Below are 18,963 nucleotides of genomic sequence, written 5' to 3' on the forward strand. Positions count from 1 at the left end.
AGGTTCCGCCCTCTTCGGGAGGCGCGGCTGGCTGGCCGGCTGGCTGGCCAGGGTCTTCGCGGAGGCGGGGTCGTTCAGTTTGTTTAGATGAGGTGCAGAGGCGCGCGTGCGCCGGTTGTCTCTTCGGCTATTGCGAAGTTGTAATTAAATCAGTTTTTCGCCGTATAAAGACTTCGGTGATTTTTTTTTCTTGGGCAACGCGGGTTGTGCGTTTTACCGCCAAGGGTATTCAGACGGAAACATACTCCAGGGCAATACTTGCTCCCGAGAATATATTTCCAGTTGGCAGCTTTAGCAATTCAACTCAATAGTGATGTTAACTTGTGGGTTAAGAGTGTGATTCCCAACTCTACATAGGTTGGCGTTGCCGAAGAGTTTTGGACATCTTGTCAGTTCCTGCATGGAGTTAATCAAAATTGTACGCCGCTTACTGTAAGGACACAGCTCTAGCCTCTACTATCAATTCAGAAGTACTCTAAAAGCCTGATCAAGTTAATGAATCTGAATGCAGAACACGGAACGGGAAAACAATTACTATTGCTACAGTTTATAGGTCACTCCATTTCCGGAAACTGAGCGGAATACAGTATATGAAAACGGATATAGGAATGAAGCAATGAATGAAGCAAAGTTTTTATCTGAAGACCAGACAACAAGGGATTATTGTCCTAATTCCCAGGACAATAGTGATGGAAATTAGCAGTTCTGTGTGTCTCTTATAAGAAGCAATCTCCAAGGGTTACAATCTTACTGTACCCAGTTAGGTTTGCAAATTGAGCAGCATTTAACACTTAAGTCAGAACAAGTAACACAACTATTTTCTCTCCCTCCCCCCAGGGTACTTCCAAATGGACATCTAAAAACCCAGAGACATCACATGTTTTCATTTGTAAGAGATAATTGGTTTATCTTTTTTTTCCCTAAAAATTTCTGTAGTGTCCAGAAAGGGTAGTGCAGTTAAGAAAGGAGCAGGGCTTCAATTTCATGGTTGGCTGCCATTTTGACTTTTTTGACTCTCACAAGACATTCCCCTCTGGTTTATTTTGTGGAAAGAAAGCAGAAGGTTGAAATGGTGGAAAAGCATAAAAGGATGTCTGGTAAATTTCACAAGAAAGCCTCATCAGGGGATTTCCCCTGATACACATTTGGTGAAAACTACCACAGTTAAAACTTGAGGGAAATACAAAGAACTGTGTCCAGAGAAGAAGCCATGTTAACCTTTGAGTGCATCCACACATCTCCCTAATTCTGCATGACAGTCTTCCTTTCAAGCCAGCCAAGGCCAACCAGCTTCCTAAGTTTTAAACTGAAGCTGAAGTGGCAAGTTTAATTGGGATAAGTACTGTTAACTGCATGATAGGCATCAAAGGCTTTCATGTTAATGTTATGGCCAGGAGGTATGTAGAGGGTAAGGAAGATGGCCTTAAGGGATATATGCAGGCTCTGTTGCCTAGGCAAAGGCCCTGCTTATCTTCAATAACTCATCTTCTTTATTCTCTATTGGGTGGGATCTGAGTAGCAAGCTCATTGACTTGCATCTTATCTGGTTGCTGGGCAGATTGCCTGCAGAGCCATTGTGGTTTTTACTGTTGGACTGAGAAGACACCTGATTTCCACAGGAAACCATCTACTGGGCTGCTTTCAACCACTGGTATGTGTGGGAACACAGCATTACAGAGTATTTGGGACAGTTGTACAGCTCTCTTCTCCAAACATATTTTTTGCAGACAACTGAAAGACCAGAAATGCAACTTGACCAGTTTTCATATATTCTGACATGTTCCCCAGGTGTTCTCTGACTAATCATGTGGTTCATAAGCATCATCAAATGGTTTAACCAAACGAGGTTAATGTATAGCAATGACTGCAACACTTTTCTTTCCTCTTTTGTGAGTCCTAGATAGCAGCTCCTAATTTCAGGAAATGTTGGGAGACAACCAGTCATAGTACTGTATGTCAAAGTAAGAAGTGGATGTTGGGTACGCTGAGCCAGGGAACCTGCTAATGCTGAAGTTCTATCCTTCTTAAGCAATGGTAGTTATAACTCTGATGTTTGAATTGATATATTACTGAGTAACTTCATCATACAGTATGCATGAAGCTTATTATTAAGCTTATTATTCAGAGGCAAATGAGGAATCACCTATGAAAAAGGGTCAACATGGACAGCCAGATTAAGTATAACCTAATGGTGAAAGGAGGGCAGTTCAGCAGAATACATGGTGTAGATCTTTGGATCTATCATAGTAGGATTGTAATGCATGGATGAGTTGTGTTGCTAGTCCCCTAAGCTTAAAAGTGCTTGGTGTACTGCAAAATGGATTATAGCCCATGCAGGCACCTGCTGCATGGCAACCAGCCATTTTATGAATGTCCTCCTTAGATCATTATTTGTCTTATCTTGCCATCCATGGACAGGATCCCAGACAGCCTGACCAGGAAGCAATTTGCAGAGGTATCGGTGTTCCCAGGAGATTTATTTATTTATTTATTTGTTTTTATAAACCGCCCTTCTCCCGAGGGACTCGGGGCGGTGTACAGAGTAAGGTAGGTATACAGATTGAACAATATGCATGACACTGTCAACAAACCCTATCAAAAGTCTTTCATAACTAATTCATTGCAGCAGGTAGGCACTCCAACCTCTCACCCCCTCAAATGTAGAGAGTGCCTGGTGGCCAGCAAGGATTTGGTTTGAAAAATTAGTCCTGCACAAACAGGCCAGTCTCCAAGGGACACAGTATCCCCAGGGGTTGAGGAGTAGCCACTGAAGGAAAGAAGGTACATTAAAATCAGTATCTCGTGGACTTCACAAAATTCTTGCCATGGCCTTAAACCATAGGAATCATCTCCAGTCCAGTTGTGCTGGAGAGCCAGTCACTGCTGCAACAGGTACAGCAATGTTCACTTATTACAGTCTGCTTTCATCTGGTTGGTGAAGGGAAAGTGCCTTTCTAGCAATCAAAGCACACTAACACTGTGTATTGTTTTCAGCCTTGATCTGTAACAGTTTGTTCTAGTCCTCAAGAACAAGTTGAGCAGTGTAGAACTTTCTTCAGGTAAAACAAAACAAAATAGAAGTGGATCACATGCAATAATATACCAACATACATGCTGTTATCTGGACTTTCATAGGTATGAGATTTCCACACATCTCAGCACAGGGCTAGGATGAAGATATATACCGCTTTATCCTCAGTATACTGATGATACCACAAACTGATAAATAACCTTTCTCCCTAGCTTCATAAAAATATGAAAATGGAAAATCTTGGGAGATACAAGCCCTGTGATATTCCAACTATTCTAATGCTAAGCCAATCTTTCTTCCCCAAATAGTAAGAAGTCGTATCACTATAATATAGTAACTATAATATGGCATGTTATAGTCATATAGTGCATAATGCACTTTCTTATGTCAGTTTATGTCAGTTTTCAGCAAGGAATGACCTGTATCAGTGAATGAATCTGTAGATTGTATCCTGCATGGAAAAAACACTTAGCACTTAGAAAAGCAGGAAGGAAGACCCTATTATTTTTTAATGGGAAGCCTTAGCATCTAATCGAAGGATTAAGACTCAACTGACATGGCTTTGTACAACCTCTTAGTTGGGGCATTTTTATCTACACAAATTAATAAGCAAATCAAATTCTATACATCTTTAACAGACAATATCTACCTATCAAATAGATAATCTGCAGTTTCTGGTCCAGAGGATTAAATCCAATAAAGCAGGAGTGGAAAACTCCCACCCATACTATGGATTAAATTCTGACAGATGGCTCAATCTACCACAAGCTGTCAAAACTCCAATTACCTCCTAGCATCACCACACATTAGTAAGAATGATTGATGGATATCATATGCAGTGAATCCTGAGGAAATACTATGCCCAGATAGAACAGCTATAGTTTTAAACATGCTACAACATCTAGTTGGTTTTCTGGCAATGGATGAATGTGACTATTACTTTAGAATTTTAAAATATCACAGCTCATTAAAACACAGATTAACATCTTTGGAAGAACAGAGAATAATAATTTCTTCATATGCTAATTTTCTTTCCAAGACAGACATTTAAGAAAATGAACAATAGACTTCTCCAGTCTGTAGATGATTCAATCCAGTCCAAGGATCTCATCAATCAAGAAAAGAAATTCTGGTCCCACGTTATTAAGCTGTTAGGTCATATTAGTGAAAGCTCTCTATATAACCCAACTATAAATAACATGTAAGACATAATCATGCATCATGTATTGGCCATATCAAAATAACTGTTCAATCAGAGCAAACATAAATAATAAACTGATTTATTATTAGGTTGTGTGCAATTCACAAGGGACGCGGTGGCTCAGTGGGTTAGGACGCTGAGCTTGTCGATCAGAAGGTCGGCAGTTTGGCGGGTCGAATCCTGAGTGCCGCGTAACAGAGTGAGCGCCTGTTACCTGTCCCAGCTTCTGCCAACCTAGCAGTTCGAAAGCACGTAAAAATGCAAGTAGAAAAATAGGGACCACTACGGTGGGAAGGTAACAGCGTTTCGTGCGCCTTTGGCGTCTAGTCATGCCGGCCACATGACCACGGAGACGTCCTCGGACAAGCGCTGGCTCTTCGGCTTTGAAACGGAGATGAGCACCGGCCCCTAGAGTCGGAAACGACTAGCACGCATGTGCGGGGGAACCTTTACCTTTACCTGTGTGCAATTCAGAAATTATTAAGTACTTTGGACTTTACACAATGTAGCAAAATCCATGATGCATGTTTTCTTTCTAGCTCACACAAATGTTGGGCTTCCTTAATGGTAAAGAGATGCTGCTCTTGTGCTTACATGAAATCAGAAGCCCTCCTTCTAGGTCATTTTTAAACTGGGCACAGCACGGGTGTCAAACTCACAATGTCACGTGATGTGTCATGACGTATCGCGATTCTTTATGCATTGCCGGCAATGGGGTGGGTGTGGCTTCAGTATGATGAAACCCACCGGCAGGCCGGCAGTTTGACACCCCTGGGGTACAGCTACATTATTAATCAGGTAAATATGAAACTCAATTTTAAAAATAGGATGTAATTGTAATACAAGTTTTTGAAAAAGCTTTCAAAAAAGTTTTACTACTAACTTGTCTGATAAAAGTATGCCTGCTAATTCTGTTTCTTTGTGGTACCACAAAGTTGCTGACACCCTGAATAGAATGTGACACATAGGTGAAAAATTCTTTGGATAAATCTACCTAAAGTTCAATATTCTTGTAATAACTGTAAGAAAAAACACACATGTTGCTGCGGTAGCCATCCTCTCATCCTTTTTATCAAGAGACATTTTCTTTCTAGAGCATTTTGACAGGAATCTGGAATTCCATTTATTAACATTTTTAAAATTTGCTTTATTTTTTCAATTTACGTATTTACAGAAGAATGTCTTTGCAATATATTCTACATAAAGAATAAGTAAATTAACATATTTCATGATACCACTTAAAACATTTATCAACATTTCCTTATGACAAAAACGATTTAAATAAAGTTTGTCTATTACATGTATAGTAACAATATATTTTTGGTTACATACTAAAAGGTATGGTTCATGAAGGAAAATAAATCCAAGTTTGATAGAGGGGCAGTTCCATTATTAGAGACCAAACAAAACCTTGCCAAGACGTGCATCTGAATAGTACAACTGGCCTTTTTATTTCTGGAAATGAAGTATTACACATTACGCTCCATCTTAAGCAAAAGTTGAAAAGCCATAAAATGATGGGGTTAACATCTGATTTTTTTAAAAAAATTCCAGAATAGTAATATCGCCTGATAACTGTAGCAACTTCAACTAGCTCACTGAGTGTGAACTATCACAGCAATTATATCTAGACTTCATTTTTCACTTTACTGTTTTTGTATCATCTCTTGATTTTTAAATAATTGAAGATGTCAAATGTTTGCACGCTCTTTTGTGACGTGTTGGCAAGCTATAATGAAGGTACATTTTGTGGTTTTTTTTTGTTGTCCCTAAAATTGAATTACACCAATACTGCATTTTTACATTTTGTATATATTTTAGCAATTGTAGAGTGTGCTTTACTCAGACGTATTAGCTTATGTGCTTGTGGCTTTTATTACTCCTTCAGAATGTATGAAAGTGGCCTTGTGTGTTTTCTTGTTTCAAAATAAAATGCCAAGAGTTAATTTTTCTCTGTTTATGTGGAAATAAATCCTGCTGTGTACCACGGGGCACATTATTAGTCTATTTCCAAATAAACTAGAAACTGAGAAACTACATCGTTATTATTAGCAAAAAGAAACACGGATGTTTAATTTTGATGTCAAGATTCTCTGAAAATGTACCAAAAATATATACAATGTCCCAAAAGTAAGAAACAGATTTATACTTAACACCATCTAATAGGCATTCAGCTAGACTGCTGAAAAATATTGCCCTGCACAATGGACATTAATATGCACCTTCAACTAGCAAGCAGCTTGATCACATATATGTCCATTACATTAATCAGAATTAGCTTACTTGCATCATAAATGTTATGATGTTTATGCAGCACCTGCAGCATTAACATTAGCAAAGCACTACCGGTATTCTTGGCTGATCATCAAGCCAAATTGATTAACTCTCCCATTAAGTATAACTTACTCTTATCTGAGATGAGAAAACAAACCTAAGTTCCTATCTGAGTAATGGGCCAGGAAACTGAATATTATCTTGCATTTTTATTTGAACGGTGCCTGAAAATAACACGTTCTGTTTCTCCTGTCATTTCACATTCCATTCAATACTTCTATCGTTGGAACATGTAAAATCACGCCTTCTTTCTTGGAACTAGTCTTGAAAGACTCAAGAACTCTTGGATGTAAAATTTTTCACTTTTAACAATTTGGAAAATTACAGTCAATTAATTCAAAGTAATTCTTCCACATATGTACCTGAATGGGTTATTTATATAGAAGTAATTCCAATTATTTCTAATTCAGTTGATTATTCCAGTAATTTTATTTAAAATCTATTCACTTTTTCCTGAGTGCAACTGGTAGAAGCAAACTCTCATAGTAGGCCCAGTTTACATATACAAAGCACAGGTATATCTTAACAGTATTTATCAGCAGCCCAATCCCAAATATGTGTTCCTGGGTAGAGATGAACTGGAGTCAAAACTAGTATTTATAATGGGACTGAGAGACAAAGAAGCAGTAGATCTAAAACTGTTCTGCCAAACTGAAAATAGGAAGAAGGAAAATACCCAACAAAGACTTCCTAGTTTGAGTCTATTCAAGCCAACAGAATTTTAAAAATAGTACAAGGCCTGTTATCAAGCACTTTTAATACTTAATTTAAAATAAGCCATGACAAATTAGCCTACTGTTGTTAAAGTCACAACAGGTGGCTGCATCTCACCAATCTGGACTTATCTTCTAAAAGCTATGTATGGGCAGATCTGGTTAATGCTTGGAAGGCAGATCATCAGGAAATCCCAAAGCTGTAGGCTACACTGAGAAAAAAAAATCTGGAAGAAAACAGTGGCTAATCATTTCCGTATTTCTGCCAAGAAAAAATATGGATGTGTCCATACAATCACTAAGAGTTAGGTTTGACTAAACATATGAAAGTTCCTGTACAGTCACTGTTGACAATAGGCAATCTGGCTACTGCAAATAAGATATAACGCATGGAAATTGGCCCTCCTGTGCAACTAAGGAGGCTGTGTGACTCATTACAGAGAACAGGGAAGATTTGAATATTTGGGTTTGTTCTTCAAACAATAGTTTCAAGAATACTTTCATTATGGCTAACTATTTTTCCCCCAGTAAGGATCACTTATCAGAAGTCTTTGAATTTGGATTCTTATGGGCTTGCTTAATAGGTTCCTCTCTTGCCTGTTAGATGAAGTTTAACATACGAGTGACTATTTTAATTTTCCTAATATTAACATAGATACTGTTGCATGATGAGCTACACGTTTAATTTTTTAAGACTTTAGCATTGTGAAGGATATTAGGAGAAAGTAACAACAAAGGACTCAATATAATAGTGCTGTACCAGAGGGAGGAAAAAAAGAAAATTAACACCAGAGGATGAGAAACTTTTTATATTTCTGTTTATACAGAACTGGTAACATATAAACGATCATACAATATATATAATCTGAAATTTGTCAACTGTAAAGAAGATGTAATGGTATGTTGGAAAGATATTGGGAGACGGAACAAAGATGCTATTTAGGGAATAATCAGAGAAAAGACAACATAACCCACAGCTCTATAGTGGACAGAGCAAGAAGCCCAAAGGGACCCACTCTAGTTTCTCAGGCTGTAAAGAAGATAGGAGAATTGTACTTTCAGACTTGCAAGGTTTTGTTAATGTAGTTTTACAATAAAGTAGAATTAGTACATTTGGTCATGTTTCCTGTCTGGGCTATCTAGTAAGGCTGACAAAAGATGAAGCAACAATAATAATTACTGTGGTTTACATCTAGTGTGTCCATGAACAAACTTCCACTTTGCTTTTATCTCCTTTCTTCTCCACTATTTGCCTCTTAAACCTACTCTTACAGAGCAGACTGGAGAATGCTACTATAAAGGAGGGGAGAAGCAATCTGTTGACAGTAGTGGATGTAACTTGCTAGCTTCTAGCCATATTGCAAACAATCATTGAATGTTTTTTGGGACCTGGCAAGTATGTTCCCATTTCCCCATTGTCTTAAATAAAAAATGTGAAGTATTCTTATCCTTACTTTCTGTAAAAACTGAGAAGAAGTAATAAATGGCAGAAACATTTATGTCTATTTATAGCATAGCTTTATTTCTGTCCTAAAGACATCAGTACATAACTCAGGTGGTGCAACAGACACAGACAAAGAGAAAGCAGCTGGGGTTAGAAATCTACATCTGAGCACTAAGATTTCTTTTGCCACCTTGGCCTCCCATTTGAAATAAATCAGAAAGCTCTTGCAGGCACTGGTGGCCTTTTCCATTCTTAAGATAGTGCAGCACATTTGCTTTTAGTACTTTGGTAAAATCTGTGTCCCTCCCCAGGAGCTCTGGCATTAGAGGCTCCAACATATCAGACATCTCTTCTCTATCCAGGGTGTCAGAGAGATCCGAGAAGTCTTGCTCCTTCGAGGTCAGCAGGACACGTGCTTGGGAGAGGTCTCGGCCACTGGCTGTATGCACTCCCCCCATGGCATTATGGAGCCACATGAGTCGCTTTAAACCTTGAAGGGTTCTTCCTCTGTCATTCAGCAGCTGGTGTTCTGTCACAGCTCTTCTACTGAAATATGAAAAATCAGTAACTTAAGAAGGAGAAGCATATTCAGAATGGAAAAATAAAACATTCCCAGTCTCACTCACTTTCTGCTACAGACTTCTTAACAAAGGAAGATGAAAAGATGAGTACTTTGAACACAGGAAAACACAGCATTGCATTCTGTTGTCATATTACATCCAACTCCTTGCTCAAGCATTTACCGGTAATGGTATTCCAAGAATTTCAAATGGAAATACTGTTCTTTGTTGACTGTTTAATTTAGGTTGCTATCCTGCCTTGCTTCTATATAAGGTGGTATACATAATGCTCCCTCCTGCTATCTTCCCCACAACTGCAACCCTTTGAAGTGAGCTGGGCTGAGTTGAGAAAGCATGGCTGGAAGAATTAGAAATCCCAGCCTCTTTGTGCCTCAAGTCTAGCTGGGTTCTGAATTCAGGAAGATTAAATGTAAGCTTTGAGTCAAATTGTTCAGTATCTCTGATTCACTTTGTGGCTCTCCAAATCCTCTTTTGAATTAACAAAATACCAAGAAGATTCTTACATCTAGTTTTTCTATTTTCCGGCTAGAGGATAACTTTGCCTTAAAAAGAAAATGCCATCATTTTTAAATGAAAAATAATTTTGAAAAAGATAACATTAAATTCCTGTTCAAATTTTTCAAACAAATTAAACCCGGAAAATATAATTACATTTTATCAGTTAATCTCACATTCAAGAAAAGAAAATACATTACGTAATTCTATATGAAATTCTTACTTTTCTGTTTCTTGACATGTTGCAAAGCAAGCAAGAAAAAAGATTGATATAATTTTTGCCATTTATAGGTCCTTTTCCGACAAGGAAATCTTTTTTCAGTCCTGTAAACTTTTCAATGAGATGAAATGATAAATCATTGAAATACAATTATAACATACCATCTTCAAATACAGTAACTGCTAGCAAAAATAAATATATCTCAATCAAAAAGAGATAATTGATCTTTCATATTGTCTTACATATATATAAATCAAGTAACACAAGTACTATAAGAATGACAGTATGAGTTTAATATTACAAAACCATCACATTTTATTTACGTACGTTATTCATATTTAAGGCAAAAAAGCAGTAACTACATTCCTATTAATTTCATTAAAAATGTGCTATATTTACTTGTTACAGACTTCCACATCCAAATACTCTCCAGATTTTTTCAGATTCAGCACTGTTGCCAGCTTTCAGTCATATTTGGGAAGGATTATATCATAGAGGAAAATGAAGAATATATGTCTATACAACCATATGCTTCGAAAACCATAAATGCAATGATTTTTCCCCCAAAAGGCTTGGTGAATAATACAAGTTAATAGTTCAATTTTTAAAGAATACTAACCACTTATTGATGAATTTGGTAAAGGATTTATATTGAATACTCACTATTATATGTCTGCCTACTGAAGTATATTCAGGCTGACCTGCTGGAGTCTTTTGATGCTTCTGGAACTCCAGTGAAGTTGTTCTACACTGCAGAATGATTCTTCAGAGCTGCTTTTATACTTACTCTGTGCCTCATGAACAATAGATATGAGGTGTGCATCATACTTCATAAAACCTTCCTCCCTGTCAATGAAATACGTGTTCTGTCTGAAGTCAGTCAATCCTGAAGAAAAAAGTCTACTGTCTTATTACAGTGATTGAGCCATTGGGAAGTCATTGGTTTGAAATATTACCAAATATTTGATATTACAATATTGTTTCTTTATAGGATCATAAAATAATACAATAAGTGAGTCAATCACAAGTCATGGGTGATTTTTTGTTTTAATCATGTGGTGCACAATTCAATCAAATGGGGGTAAGAAGACCTCATGCCCATCTCGTCCATCTCTTAGCTCACATATTTTTGGTTTTAGTACAGTTTTTAACAATATGTTAATCTGTGTAGTTTTTACTGTTTTGATATATTAAGTATTGTTTTTTTAATAAGTTTATTGTTTTATCATACAGAATAAAATACAGAATAGTAAAGCATATAAACAAACTGTAACAAAACAAAAGAATATATTCAACCATAACCACAACAAAAAAAAGAAAAACAATAGTGTACAAAAAAGGAGGAAAAAGTGGTCATTGAAATTAGCATTTAACATGTAGGATCCACCCAGGCTGAGTGTTGAATAAAAAAGCAATGAATTCTTCTCCCCTTTTACAAATGTGTATGTGTATATATAAATATATATGTGTGTATATATGTGTGTGTGTACTGTGTTTCCGTGAATGTAAACCCCACTCCAAAAACAAGCCCCAGCTGATTTTTTTTGGGGGGGCTAATATAAACTCTACCCCGAAAGTAAGCCCTAGAGTGGGATGGAGCGAGTTGGCCCTAGATCTTCCATGCGACAGCCGGAGCACCCCCGTCGCTGGCCTGGCAGGACCCTTCACCAGAAGCTGCCAGTGGAACTGGCTACCGCTGGCCCCGCCCTCTCCATTCCACTGCTTGCTTACAGCCTCAACGAACCAAACCCTCGGCGAGTCCCAGATTCCACCCACCCTGCCTGCTGGCCCTACTGCTGCTGGGACATTGCTCGGCTGTGTTGGGTGTTGTGTGGCAGCCAAGTGGCTGCCCATGCTGCTTCTGCCTTATGGGGCTCTTTGCCCTTCTGGCTGCGCTGTTCTGGTCTGCCCAGCCGGGCTGCTCCTGCCTGGCGTGGGATTAGTCAGCCCAGATCCGAAGTGCCACCCTGCCACCGGCCTGCAAGGGCCATTCGCCAGCGGCCGCCAGTGGAAAGGTGCCGGCCATGCCTCCGTCTTTGGGCTGCTTGAGCGCCATCCTGCCATATATATCTATGTATGAAAAAAGAAGAAAAGGCAGTCAACAGGTTGAGCTAAACATTACACTAATCTTCAAATCTCTTTTTGAAGGGATTCTTTATTTGTTGTATAACCTGTAAGCTCCCCAGAGTTATCTTCCAGGGGAGATAGGCAGGATAAAAAATTAATTAATAAATAAAATAAACTGAAAAAAATGTTGGACACCTTTTGACATGTATTTCAAAATCAATATCAATGGATGCATTAAGAGTATGGAAAGGCAGCTCACAACCTCAGAGTTGCATACTTCTTGCATTGTCATTGTGCTACTAAAGTTTGGTGTGACATAATACTGCGGCCCCCAACCTTTGTGACTTGGCGACCAGGCAGGGGGCAAGAGGGGGGAGGGGGCAACCGGGCCACGTGAGTACACGCTGGCCCAGTACTCAAGAGGCCTTGTTCCGAATAGGCCATGGCCCGTTAGTGGGCCATGGCCCAGGGGTTGGGGACCCCTGTCATAATAGGTGAAAATCAGTGGTATGATTTTGAGATGAATAGAGTAGTTATACTGTAAGCCCTACAATGAAACTTAAATTACTTAAACAACATGCACTATCCTTCCAAGACCAAGAGACAAGGAGAAGCCACTCTCTATCCTATTAGAGCACAGAAAGCCCCCTTCCTCTCATCCTTAGAACATGTAGACTCCAGCCACCAAAGGCTTGCCCATCTCATATTGACCAGTTGGGTAGGTTCCTTTTAAGGTACCAATAAATAAGTGTGAGACAGCAAGAGAAAATGAGAGCTATTATAATATCATAATTATAATTAATAGTTTATAGCTTAATTTGAGCCAAAAGATAACTGGAATAACAGGCATGTTTGGCCTTGGAGTACAAAATGAAGCAGGGCACAGGCTGATAGAATTTTCTCAAGAGAATATGATGGTCATAGCAAACATTTTTTTCCAACAACCCAAGAGACGGCTTTACACATGGACATCACCAGACGGTCAACACAGAAATCAGATTGACTATATGCTCTGCAGCCAAAGATGGAGAAGCTCTATACAGTCAGTAAAAACAAGACCAGGAGCTGACTGTGGCTCAGACCATGAGCTTCTTGTTGCAAAGTTTAGGCTTAAATTAAAGAAAGTAGGGAAAAGCGCTAGGCCAGTCAGGTATGAATTAAATCATATCCCTGTTCAATATAGATTTTAGATTTTATTAGATTTATATACCGCCCTTTCCCGAAGGACTCAGGGCGGTTTACAAGGCATTTTAAAATCATATCAATATAAGTACAAAGTTAAAAGAGAATTAAAAGATTAAATTATCTCTGAAAATAAAACCCCAGTTAAAATTCTCAGCCTGGGTCAGAGAGCTCAAAGAGCCAGGTCTTCAGGTCCCGGTGGAACAAGCGTAGGTCAGGGGCAGTCCTGAGCTCCTCGGGCAGCTGGTTCCAGAGGGTAGGCGCACCCACAGAAAAGGCCCTCTCCCTGGGTGTTATCCCTCTGCGAGCGCACTGGACGAAGGGAACTTGATGCTGGCAGCAGGTGACAAATAAATTTAAGGAATTAGATCTGATAGACAGAGTGCCTGAAGAACTATGGACAGAGGTTCGCAACATTGTACAAGAGGTAGCAACCAAAACCATTCCAAAGAAAAAGAAATGCAAGAAAGCAAAATGGCTGTCTGAGGAAGCTTTGCAAATAGCTGAGGAAAGGAGGGAAGCGAAAGGCAAGGGAGAAAAAGAAAGATATGCCCAATTAAATGCAGAATTCCAAAGAATAGCTAGAAGAGATAAGAATGCCTTCTTAAATGAACAATGCAAAGAAATAGAAGAAAACAATAGAATAGGGAGGACCAGAGATCTTTTCAAGAAAATTGGAGAGATGAAAGGAACGTTTCATGCAAAAATGGGCATGATAAAGGACCAAAATGGCAGGGACCTAACAGAGGCAGAAGAGATTAAGAAGAGGTGGCAAAATTACATAGAAGAACTATACAAGAATGAGCTTAATGTCCCTGATAATCACAATGAGGTGGTCACTGACCTCGAGCCAGACATCCTAGAAGTGGGCCTTAGAAAAGCTGAGCAACAACAAAGCTAGTGGAGGTGACAGTATTCCAGCTGAGCTATTCAAAATCTTAAAAGACGATGCAGTAAAAGTCCTACACTCAATTTGCCAGCAAATTTGGAAAACTCAACAGTGGCCACAGGATTGGAAAAGATCAGTTTACATTCCAATTCCAAAGAAAGGCAGTGCCAAAGAATGTTCAAACTATCGCACCATTGCACTCATTTCTCATGCTAGTAAAGTTATGCTTAAAATTCTACAAGCTAGACTCCAGCAGTATGTGGATCGAGAACTACCAGAAGTACAGGCAGGATTTCGAAGAGGCAGAGGAACTAGAGATCAAATTGCTAACATACGCTGGATCATGGAGAAAGCTAGAGTTCCAGAAAAACATCTACTTCTGCTTCATTGACTATGCTAAAGCCTTTGATTGTGTGGATCAGAACAAACTGTGGCAAGTTCTTAAAGAGATGGGCGTACCATACCATCTTATTTGTCTCTTGAGAAACCTATATGCGGGCCAAGAAGCAACAGTGAGAACTGGACACGGAACCACTGACTGGTTCAAAATTGGGAAAGGAGTCTGGCAAGGCTGTATACTGTCGCCCTGCCTATTTAACCTATATGCAGAGCACATCATGAGAAAGGCAGGGCTAGATGAATCAAAAGTTGGAATTAAGATTGCCGGAAGAAACATCAACAACCTAAGATATGCAGATGATACCACTCTAATGGCAGAAAGTGAAGAGGAACTAAAGAGCCTCTTGTTGCGAGTGAAGAAGGAGAGTGCAAAACTTGGGTTGAAACTAAACATTAAGAAAACCAAGATCATGGCATCTGTCCCTCTCAATTCCTGGCAAATAGATGGGGAAGAAATGGAGGTAGTGACAGATTTTATTTTCCTGGGCTCCAAGATCACTGCAGATGGGGACTGCAGCCAAGAAATTAAAAGACGCTTGCTCCTGGGGAGGAAAGCCATGGCAAATCTAGACAGCACACTAAAAAGCAGAGACATCACCCTGTCAACAAAAGTGCGTATAGTCAAGGCTATGGTCTTCCCAGTTGCAATGTATGGCAGTGAAAGCTGGACCATAAGAAAGGCTGAGCGCCAAAGAATTGAAGCCTTTGAACTATGGTGCTGGAGAAGACTCCTGCGAGTCCCTTGGACTGCAAGGCGATCAAACCGGTCAGTCCTAGAGGAGATCAACCCTGACTGCTCTTTAGAAGGCCAGATCCTGAAGCTAAAACTCAAATACTTTGGCCACCTAATGAGAAGGAAGGACTCACTGGAGAAGAGCCTAATGCTGGGAAAGATTGAGGGCAATAGAAGAAGGGGACGACAGAGAATGAGGTGGCTGGATGGAGTCACTGAAGCAGTAGGCGTGAGCTTAAATGGACTCCAGAAGATGGTAGAGGACAGGAAGGCCTGGAGGAACATTGTCCATAGGGTTGCGATGGGTCGGACACGACTTCGCAACTAACAACAACAAGCTTAATTTGTTGTGTGAACCTAGCCATTTATTGTTTACATAACAAACCATGTTTAAAGCAAATTAACTTCACACAGTAAAGTCTTCTCTCTTTATGGCAAAATTTAAAATTGAGATTTAATGAGAGGCAAAAAAGAAACAAAATAAATAAATATTAATATGTTGTCAATTTCATCTTCCTTTTTCTAGATAGGGCTATCAGACCTGGCTTGCCAAAGATAACCTATAGATGACAGCAAAGGGATATAGGATACATAACCTTGATTTCTTGTAATAAACTTAATTTTGCAACCCAGGTCTGGTAGCCTAGGCTAGATTTTTTTATATTTGTTGACATCATGCTTCTTAACTTTACTTAAGGGTTTTAGTTTTGTAGCCTAATTTTCAGTTTTTAGCATAACAGCTTTTAATGAAAAGGTAAAAAACCTGTAACCAATTAAAACTTTATATAAAGATTGCTAAATTGGTACTTTTGTGATATCTCTTTAGTTTCCAGGGTACCCATAAAGATAAATTCATTCTTTGTGAAAGAAGAACTACCTAGTTCCATGATCACAGACTAATCAGCATTAGACGAAGTCAAGTCTAAAACATCTGATCTAATTTGATGTTCAGCTTTATAAATTGCCTTCATACAATGGACATGAATTGAAAGGAAACAGCAATTATTTTAAGAATTGTGTTGACATTCATCTGAGCAACTGAATGTCAACTGGAGAAACTGGAAGATGTTGATCGAATGACCACGTCATGCATTCTATCATGGACCAAATGCACTACCATGGCAACTCCCTTGTTATATTTGAGAAGGTGCATTCAAAGAAAAATCCAAGATGGTTCCGGATTCAGAGACTGGGTCTGACCAGTATTTTTAATTTCTGCACTAAAGAAATTATGTGGTGATTATCCTATTAGACCAATTATCACAATGTGGTGATACTCCTATTAGACCAAGAACAGCCAAGCAAAAATGAAAGCCTAATGATTCTGAGTTTTATTTTCCTATGCTGAATTAAATTCATGTTTGGGGCAAAAAATACTTCTCTTCTCAGAAAAGTATTTGCCGTTCATTTCTGAATAATTGTAGTGGCTCAAATGAAAACATAGGAAATTGCCATCAGAAAAAAGTATTACGGTAAATGGATAAGACAACAAAATGGATTTAAACTTGATTTTTTAAATATACAATTTAATATAATAGGGTTTCTAAACCCTATTAGGTCAGTCCAAATTGTATATCAGAGGTTCAGTTGGTTGTAGTAACTGGCAATACTGTAAAACGGTTCATATGTAACCTTTCTGTTAGAATTCACAACAACCCAGACTAGATTTCTTTAAAGCTAGCATTAACACTCATAATCCACCCCAAAATCTCCATTCTGAACTTCAAAAACTAATTTCTCAGCTTTAATGTGATTGGAAATTTTAGGGTAAGAAGAAGGGAACCTGTGACTCTTAAAACTTGTGTCATGTAATATTAGTGGCAAAGCATTACAAATGTGTATGTAATTTGTAGCGTGTTATTTGCTAACAACAACTTTTGATGTCCCTTTGTTTAGGCTGGATTCACCAAAAATAAATGTAAACTCCTTCTACACAAGATGGCACTAAGGAAAGCTAGTTGGCACAGGAGGAAAAAGTTATGGAGGGAAAGTTTACTGTTATATAAGCCTTCTACTTATACATACATATACTTGGTAATTGATTGCCCCTGAATACTGAAAAGTAAAAAAACAACATCCACAAGCTTACATAGGTTAAGCTTGCATTAAATTTCTATTTTCTAATATGGAAATTTGAATTAGAAAACTATCACTAACTTTTTGCAAATAATTAGTCAGAAATAATAGAGTTCTAGATAGTGACCTGAAAACCATCAAGTCCATTTTCTTAATGAAACAGAACAGCAACTGCTGCATCATCCCTGAAAGGGCTCCACTACTTGAGGCAATGTCTTTTATTGGCAAAATTCACTGTTTAATAATTTACACCCATTAGCTCAAATCCTATTTTTCTAATCTGAAAACTCAAATTTGTTCCATCTTTAATGTGAAAATCCTTCAAAAATCTGAAGATCACTGCTATTTTTTAGCTAAACTTATGCAATTCTTTCAACCTTTCCATAGCTATTAACTTTTAGACCTTTCATTATCTTTTTTCATGCTCTTCTTAACTTGTTTCAGTTTAATAATATACTTCTTAAATAAGGCAAACCTTTCCTAGTGAAGTTACCCAGTCATCAATCCAAGGAAAGTACTTCTTATAATCAGAAAAGATACATGTTTTTGTTATACATTCAGAAAGAGAAAGTAATCTTTTGGGGTTGATAAAATATGTTTGGATTTTTAAGATTGTCATGAGTACTCTCAGAAAAAGTCTGTCATGGAGGGGGGTGTTGTTTATTTATAAAAGTACTGCAGTAGTTGAACAGACAAAAACATCTATTTACCAGACATGAAAGAAATGGAAGCAGAGATAATGTGAGGAAGAAGTCAAGTTACTTTAATTACAGATATCTAAATATAGTTACAGTAGTAAAGAACAACAATTGCACAGTAAACCTTTATATATTAAAAGAAATGACTCCAGAAGAGCAAAGATCACTGGCAGGGAGGCATCAAGATGTGAGTGGCCAAGCAAAGAAGACTAGAATGATAAAAGAGGTGGATAATGCTCATGGGATCCAGAATAGAAGAAAAAGTAGCATAATACGATTACGGTCGATTTACAGTCACAGTTGGGACTAGAATTTCTGTTGCTAACAAAGCTGGCTGTTAAGTGAGCCATGATCAATTTTATCACCTTTTTTGCCATGACAGTTAAGCAACTCACTGAAGTTATTAAATGAATCCAGTTTCTCCCATTGACTTTGCTTGTCAAAAGCTGGCTGGGAAAGTTGCAAATGGTAACCACATGACCCCAGGATACTGCAAGTGTTGTAAATACATTCTTGTTGCCAAGTATCCAAATTTTGATCACCTGAATGTGAGGACCATTCATAAGTCACTTTTTTTCCCCAGTGCCATTGTAACTTTGAACAGTCACTAAATGAATGGTTGCAAGTCAAGGACTATAATAAAAATTGTAAATTATTTTGACAACTGATAAGAGGGGATGAAACTGAAAGAATACATCCCACAAAAGAAAACTGCAGGAGAGAAGAATTTTATATTTACAGTCCCAATTGATCAAGTAAGCAAGAAAGAAAATGGGATTATTAAATAGTACATGACAGGGTTGAATAACCTTAGGCTGAATACAATGTGATTCAGAATGCCACGTTGCTAAAACAATTTGTATATCTTCCTGATAATTAGACACTGCTTGAAATTCTCTG

General features: G+C 38.3%; 1 long non-coding RNA gene across 1 annotated transcript; it reads right to left on the reverse strand.

Moving 5' to 3' along the window:
- Window positions 1-9,140: 9,140 nt before the first annotated feature.
- Window positions 9,141-10,432, reverse strand: LOC310637308. Its single transcript, XR_014491907.1, has 3 exons — window positions 10,419-10,432; window positions 10,023-10,130; window positions 9,141-9,266 (listed from the first exon to the last, which is right to left on the reverse strand). It is a non-coding gene; the product is annotated as an uncharacterized lncRNA (long non-coding RNA).
- Between the last annotated feature and the right edge of the window lie 8,531 nt (window positions 10,433-18,963).

Source organism: Vipera ursinii, assembly GCF_947247035.1.
Source record: "Vipera ursinii genome assembly, chromosome: 3".
Classification (NCBI taxonomy): Eukaryota; Metazoa; Chordata; class Lepidosauria; order Squamata; family Viperidae; genus Vipera; species Vipera ursinii.